Below are 7,014 nucleotides of genomic sequence, written 5' to 3'. Positions count from 1 at the left end.
AGTTGGAAAACCAAACCCGCAGCACCGGACTGTCAACCCAAGTGTTTCATCTGGAGTCAACTGCATCTGGCGCTGATGAGTTTTCTAAGACTTTAAGGAAAAGCTCGTGATTTCACGGTGTGTGTGTGCATGACGATCTATCTTCTCGATTCTCTCCATCCGTCTCTGTCTTCCCAGCCCGCCGGGAGGCCACATGCACTGTCACCATGGGGCCTTTGGAGAGCATCTCGCTCATTTCACAGCTGAGCATCTCAAATGCCAAGCAACCTCCACTCTCCCAGCTGTGGCACAACCTCCAGGGAGCCCTCCAGGATAGCAGCACACAGGCGTGAGACCCGTGTTTGTGTCATCCCAGAGGCCACCTGAGAACTGGACCTGTGAATGCCCACACCCAGCCTGCTCACCCTCCATCCAGGCCATTTGGATGCCAATGTGGATGGACAGTGGGCTGCTGTGACCGGGACCTCCTGTGGGCTTCTCCACATCAGGGTGGAGGGGAGTTTCAGGGTTTAGTCATGGCTTGACATGTGGGAAATGTCACATTTTCTCCATCAAGTTTCTTAACATTCAAAGTCTTCTGCAGCTCAGAATGGAACACCTTTATTGATGACTTTTCTTCTTGTTTGGACCTTGGCATTTTCCATGACAACAAAATCCGACACTGGTCCTGATTCTGACGTGGGGCAAGGGCGTGCATGGCACACGCTGGGTGCTCGGTACAGGCTGGCTGAGCAGGTGTCCTTGGACAAAGTTCACACATTAAGACCCAAACAAAGCGCAGCGATCCTTCTTTGTTCCAAAGCATAACATACTCCTGTTTGTCTTTCATAACAAATGCCACAGCCCTAAATTTCAGGGTGACTTGCTTGCTCCTGAACTGTTTCTATACCACGCTATGAGCCACGTCCCTGCAAACAACTGCACCTCCACGACACTGTCCCGACTCTAGTGAATACCTCGCGGGTTCGGCCCCGGAGCTCCTTGACAGTGGGACTGTCGCTTCCTGTAGCCTCAGCACTGGGCACACAGTAGTTGCTCAATAAACGTGAATGAGTGAACAAATGACTGAACAGGTTCCAGGAACCCTGTAGCTGCTGAGGAGTCTGTTTTAAAAAGCTTCAGGTTGAGTTAAAAGATTGACATAAAATGGTGTAGATAAATGAAGAAGAACGACACTGAAATGAAAATGGCCATCACAAAGAAAATTGTATTGTTTGCGACTTTAGTAGAAGTTTAAGGAAAGTGGATGAAAGCTCTAGGCGGGCTCACTTTGTTACAATGCTCATTGGATGGGGTCCTGCCTGAGATTCAGGAAGACGGGCTGGTTCACTTACCTTCTTTCCTGTATAAAGTTCTTCCTCTGAGTCTTTTGCTGATGGTTTCTCGAGATCTTTTCCATAAGGAAACAATGAAAAGACAAACCCCCTACTGTCCAGGCGGAAGTGCAGAGAACAACTTCCACCAACCAGTGGGGCAGTCTGGCAGGTGCTGGGTCAGGACTCAGCTGCTGACAGCTGGCCCGAGCTCTTGGCAAGGCCGTCCTGGTTACCTGCACAGCTGGACTCCAGGCATCGTGGACTCTTTCACTCAGTACTCTTTTCAAATTACCAGGGATGTGCCAGGAGCTGTGCCAGGCTGGGAGGGGGCTGCACAGGCAGAAGCCTGGCACCTGGGAGCCTGTGGTATGCAGGGCAAGGCCGACCCCCGAGCTCACAAACCTGAGCTAGTGGTGTCTGAGGAGGAGGTGACCTGCGGTGAAGACAGGGATGTGGGTCCCAGGAGGCAGCACTCCCACCCGTCGCCCCTCACCCACTTTGGAATGTGTTACATTACTTGGCAGACCACTAAAACCCCAATTGTGGGTTTTCTAGGCTAGCGTTAAAATTAGCTCACTTTTCTTAGCAAACGCCAGCTGGCATGAACGGGTGCTGACCCACAGAACGCCACTGTGGGGTCAGCCTGCACAGGACACTTGGGTGCTGGAGCACCCCCCAGCAGTGTCCTCCACACCCAGGTTGACAGGGAAGGACCCCCACACCCTGAGGCTCATCCTAACGACAGGGCATTGAGCTGAGCCAGCCACCCAGTGGGCTGGCCCAGTCCTGGCTCCGAGCGTGTGACAACCAGAAAGACAGCTGCTGAGCCACTGCCCTCCAGGCACGCAGTCCACTCCCCATCCCCCAGCTTGCGGTTCTCAGACTCGCTGGTTCCTCCATTTCTTTCTAACCACCTTTAGCTGTTCAGTCAGTGGTGACTTCTCCAAAGACGGTGGAACAATGCCTAGAAAACACCAGTGAGCATGAAGGCGAAACTACAGGCTTCAGGGGTCTGGCTGTGAGTGACCTGCTTTTCCAACAATGAACTTATCTGCAGAAATGTTTGATGTTGGCTAGTTTTCAATCAATTGCCTCTGCATCCCTCATATTTTAGGTATTTAATTTGACCATTTTAGAATAATTTTTAAATTTTTCAGTTACAGTCCACATACAATATAGTAGTCTCAGATGTAGAGAACAGTGGTTGTTTTATGTAATTTATGCAGTGATCCCCCTGACTAGTCTAGTACCCACCTGACACCACACATAGTCATTACATTATTAACTATATTCCCTTTGCTGTACTTTACATCCACATGACTATCTTGTAACTTCCAATTTGTACTTCTTAATCCCTCCCCCTTTTTCACCCTACCCCCAAACCCCTCCCTCTGGCAACCATCAGTTTGTTCTGTGTATCTAGGAGTCTGTTTCTGTTTTGTTATTTCCTTTATATTCCACATGTAAGTGAAATCCTATGGTGCTTGTCTTTGTCTGACTTATTTCTGAACTTGACCTTTTTAAAGGCTATGAGAGGTCTATGAGTTTGAGTGGTGGCACATTCCAACCCAACATCACCACGAAGGCAAAGAGAAAACAACAAAAGACACGGAAACGTCACAGGATGGTTGCCCCTTTGGGGAAGAATGAAAGTTCATTTAGTTTTTCATTTCTAGGACTTTTACAATTGAGATTTCTACCCGTTGTTATTTGACATCTTTCGTATTTTTCTAGAACCTACCTGGAGCCTGCCTGCTGTCCCTGCCGTTTGCCCTGAGGATGCTCAGACCTGTGGGGCAGGTGTCTGGACTGGGGGGAAATTCGCAGAAAGAACCAGGAGGCCCCCTCCCGAGCACTTTGCAGGCCCAAACCCAAACCGCTAGCCAACGTCACAACTCTGAAAACCATGTTCTAAGGAGATGATTTTACCCATCAGACTAAAGGACGCTTGCACGCGTGGCAGGTGGCTCAAGCACAGGAGGGTCCCGCCCACTGCAGACCCCGCCTCCCCACTCACACCCAGTTGAGTCCCGCCCACTGCAGACCCCGCCTCCCCACACCCACCCAGTCGAATCCCGCCCACTGCAGGCCCCGCCCCGCACACCCACCCAGTTGGGTCCCGCCCACTGCAGACCCCGCCTCCCCTCACCCACCCAGTTGGGTCCCGCCCACTGCAGGCCCCGCCTCCCCACACCCACCCAGTTGGGTCCCGCCCACTGCAGGCCCCGCCTCCCCACTCACACCCAGTTGAGTCCCGCCCACTGCGGACCCCGCCTCCCCACTCCCACCCAGGCCTTGCTGTCCAAGGCAAGTGCCCTCCCACTAGCTCACCTTTCCAGCATCTAGCATCACACACACCAATTTTCTGTAGGAACAAGTGAGCCGACGACGACTGCGCAGCCACTGCTCCCCTACATCCACTACCACAGTCAGCTCATAAAAATCTCTAAAAGGGCACATTCAAACCCAGATCCTCGAGGGAACCGGGCTCCGATCTCAGGCTCCTTCCTCGACGCCCCCGCAAGCGCCGCACGCTGCGTAAACGCCCCGTGACCCTTACGTCATCACGTCAGCGCGCTCTTTCCCTCCGACCCGCCCTTACTGGCTCAGGCAGCTGGCTCTCGGTCACTTACTGGAGGGTGGGGGACACCGGTGTCCCTGGCCCTTCTTCCTGGGCAGGTGGCAGGGCTTCTGGGTGTCCCACATTTGCTGACTTTCGGTTACTTTGTATCACAAAACCGTGAAACGTGCGGACGGCTCGGGGCACTTCCCGAACCTGCTACCCGGACCCCGCATTAGTTTTTCCCGTATTTTCCCGACGCCTTTTTAAAAGCATCGAACACACGGCTAAAACCCAGGCCCATCTCTCGTCCCCCTCGTCCCCTTTTCCAGAGGCTACGAAATTGTCACTAATCGAAAACGATTAGTTTTGTTACCAGGAATGAAATCTGAGCTTTCAAGGAAAATTAGGTTTGGGGCCCTTGTCTGAGCCACGAAGTTCCGCGATGAGACCGGTGGCGACGTTTTTATGTTGTTTAATGAAATTTAGAAGATGACTCAGAGCACCAGTATATCCCAGAAGACAACCGCACTTTACAAAACGTACACAGGAAAAAATCCACGCCAAGTGTGTAAGGGCAGCGACCTGACTTCAGGTCCCACGTGCAATTGGAGAAGCGCAGCGGTGGGCTCCCAGGGGGCGACCGGGGAACAGGCGCAGATCCCCGGAAAGGCTGCTACAGGCCGCACCCTTCAGCCGGGTTGGCAGAGCTGTTTCCTTCACGTCAACGAAACAGCACTTCCCACCAATGAATGCGGAAGCACGCGAGGGTCCAGCTGTCTTTTATAAAACCACACAGCAACTAGATCTGCTAATGTGTCAAACAGTACTGTCTTCTCACTTTTTAAAAAAGTTATGGGGCTATTTGCATAAGTTAGCATGTAGTTGGTGTATTTTTTTAAAAACGAGTTTTTCCTTCATTTTTAAGTTTCAATACAGTAACCTGGAGTCTTTAATAATTTTTAAGTGTTAAAGAATGAGAAGTGCTCCAAAGAGATAACCTGAATTGAATAAGAGCCACATTTTCTACGAACGTGTAATTTCTGCCTTTAGAATCCACAAATGCAAGGGTGGTTTATTGTATAAACGATCTGAGGCTTCTTATAAGTCCTTCAGTACCCAAACATAACAAGGAGTTTTGACATTTATCTACCCGAGCTCAGAAATATTTAGTTCAACCACTAGCTCATGATAACGTGCTGTGAACATTTTTATGAGGCGCCAAGAGCTGAACTCACTTCACACCATCCTGGGATAAATTCTATCTTAAATCAGCTTTAAGACTTGGCAAGAAGGCCAGATTGTTAGAAGGAAATAGGTTAAATCCCAGAATCTCAGAAAACAGCAAAGGAAGAGTGTTTCTGAGGGAGGGGGGTGGAAAGAGTATGACTCTTGGGTTTCAGAATGGAACGAAATTCTATTAACTATAAATTGGTGACGTTGCTTTAGGATGTAGAGTATTGCTGAGTCATTATTCCTTCAGCCACTGCTCCTCAGAACTGGCTTCCTCCAGGGTCCACTGTGATGTTATCAGAGAATTTCCCTTCCACACTGAACTCACTGTCCCCTTCACTCAACCACACAGTGGCTTGTCGCAGACCTCTCTGGGACACAAGGATGGAACTGGCTGGAGAGTGAATGCACTAGCCTTATTTCAGGGGCTCAGACTTTTTAGTACCTCTTCCCACTTGACAGGCTTTTATCTTGATTTGGATAAGTTAAGAGCTGTGGCTTGAAGCGTTTGAGTCAATAGATTGGTGGATTAATTTAATAGAATTATCTGCTTTCCCTGTATTTTAACAGCCACAGGGATCAAGAAGAGTATAATTCAAGCCATTTTACACAAACTTCTAAATCAGATGTTAATGCAACGATTGATGAAGAGGCTGAATGAATGCCAAGAAACAGATCTTGGACAGTGTTTCCCTCTTGGTACTAAATTTGTCTCATAAAATGGGATTAGAAGACAATGAAACTAGAAAAAGTCAGCGAGAAAACCAATAGTCAACAAATCGTCCTGGAAGAGATTTCTTTCCTGAATTACTTTATTCAGTTTTATTAAAAACTTTACTAATATTCAATGGCCCTTAATGAGGTCACTCCATCACAGATTAAGGCTAAATGTGCCGAATATGCAGCTATGGTTAGTGGCCCGTGAGCTTTCGTGCCTTTCAAGTCACAGGCGGGGCTGCGTCACCTTACCCTGCAGTTCTAACCTGGGAGACTAACATGCTGAGCTGGGTGCCTGAAGGGTCGCTGGGAAAATGCCAGCGTTTCTGCGTGTCTGGACACCGACCTCCGGGAAGAATCCACAGCACTGCGGGCTCTCGTTGCCTCTGCCTCCCCAGGCAAAGAGGTTTTCTGGGGAAATCACAAAGACCTAAGGATCAGGCTGCTGCTGCTTTTCTTTCTAGTTCAGTTGGCTCATCAAATAGAGAAGGTAAAGCTGCCTTCATTTTTATCTGACATTTAACAGAGCTGGCAATACCAAAGTCAGCTGGCTTTCACTGCCCCCACCCCGCCCCCAGGGCTGCTTCTGCAGGCAGGTGAGGCCCAGTGGCAGGTGACAGGGAGGCTCACTGGGAAATAGGCCTGGGACGGCACCCGAGGCTGAGAGGGATTTGGATGGGTGATGCTTCTAATGATCTAGGACCTTCTTGTGCACTTGGCTCAGCATGAGGGCAAAAAAGCAACTGAAATGTTTGCCAACTGCTGGCCGATTCTGCCATCATTTGACTAAATCCCACGGTTAGTTTGGCAAAGCGAGCTGCCATCCAGTCTCTTCTGAATGTGTCACCAAGAGCACTTGGGAGACGTGAGCCAAGGGAGAAGAGGCACGGGGCAGCTCCGCTAAAGAAACTGAGGCAGCAGCCTGACACAGGCACCACAGGTGCTTAACTTGCCATCGAAGAAGGGATTCCAGACGTCAGAGCCCGGGGGGGCTCCCCGACACCGGGGGAGAGTGCAGTCTGCTGAGCAGGCCGGGCCCCTGTCCCCCCAGAGCTGCAGCTTCCCAGGTCACTGCACAGGGTCCTCTTTCCACTGAGGACAGTGCGGTAAGCGCCGCAGCAGCCGTCTCTTCCCGAAGCAGACACAACTCCGTGGTAGGGAAGCCGGACTCGGGCACGAGGCGACGCG

The sequence above is a fragment of the Rhinolophus ferrumequinum genome (assembly GCF_004115265.2).
Source record: "Rhinolophus ferrumequinum isolate MPI-CBG mRhiFer1 chromosome 3 unlocalized genomic scaffold, mRhiFer1_v1.p scaffold_36_arrow_ctg1_4, whole genome shotgun sequence".
Classification (NCBI taxonomy): Eukaryota; Metazoa; Chordata; class Mammalia; order Chiroptera; family Rhinolophidae; genus Rhinolophus; species Rhinolophus ferrumequinum.
Note: the sequence above shows the minus strand (reverse complement) of the source record.